Source organism: Arachis duranensis, unplaced genomic scaffold (assembly GCF_000817695.3).
Source record: "Arachis duranensis cultivar V14167 unplaced genomic scaffold, aradu.V14167.gnm2.J7QH unplaced_Scaffold_343483, whole genome shotgun sequence".
Classification (NCBI taxonomy): Eukaryota; Viridiplantae; Streptophyta; class Magnoliopsida; order Fabales; family Fabaceae; genus Arachis; species Arachis duranensis.
The window spans coordinates 2,204,180-2,205,332 of record NW_026264909.1 but is presented as its reverse complement, the minus strand read 5'-3'; positions in this window follow the sequence as shown (position 1 = coordinate 2,205,332).

Sequence of the window (1,153 nt, the reverse complement as noted above, 5' to 3'; positions counted from 1 at the left end):
ATTAAAAAAAAGCAGTAAAGTTACATAAGATTTCGAGTTATATCATAAGCTATTCCAATTACTTAAGATGTGGTGGCCTTATCTTTATTTTCTAAATATATGAATAAATTGTGGATAATTGATCTTGAAGTTGAGTATGTTGGCTCTTTAAGAACAATGAATTTAGAGAAAAATTATGGATTCTCTGAAAAATAAAAAACATTGATTCTTGAAGCAAAAGAAACAGCAAAAAGAAAAAAAGAACAAAAAAGAAAAAAGAAAAAAATTAAAAAGAGCAAGGATCCAAGGCTTTGAGCATCAATGGTTAGAAGGATCAAAATTGGCCTAAAAAGCTCAAATAAGTTGTTATCCCTAACTATATGCTTGTGGTGTGAAGGTGTTAAGTAAAAAGCTAGAGACTGAGCATTTAAAGTTGTGATCCAAAGCTAAGAGTACGCTTAAGAACTCTAAGCACCACTATCTGGGAATTTAAGCAAAGCTAGATTCGAATCCAAAGGGTTTCTCTAGTTAAGTGCTTGTGGCATTTATGTATCCGGTAGTAATACTTGAAAAGAAAATGCTTAGAGTCATGGCTAGGCTAAAAAAGAAGCTATGTTCAAGAATCAAGAAAAATTAAAAGAAGAGAATCAATAATATCATCCAGATTCTAGTTCCAAAGGATGCCAATATTTCTGAGCTTTAAAGGAAAGTGAGATGCCGAAGCTATTCCGAAACAAAGAACTCATAGCCCCATTCAATAATTGGAACTGAAATTCATTGACAACTCTGTGACCTTATGTATTTTTCTCTTCTTCTAGTCCTATCTTGATTTTGGTTGCTTGAGTACAGGCAACAGTTTAAGTTTGGTGTTGTGGTAAGTGGATATCTTATACACTTTTTCATAGAATTTTCATAGTGTTTTTAGATAGATTTTATTAATTTTATTATGTTATATTATGTTTTAGTGCAAAAAAATCATATTTGGATGCTACTTTGAGTTTTGGTGTTTTTCCTATGATTCTAGGTGATTTTTTGGTGAAATTAGCAAGATTAGCAAAGTCTTGTTCAGAGATGAAGAAAGGATAGCAGATGTCAAATCCTGACCTTCGTGCATTCCAACGAGAACATCTTGAGCTACTGAGGTCCAATTGAAGCGTTCTCAATGGTGTTGGAA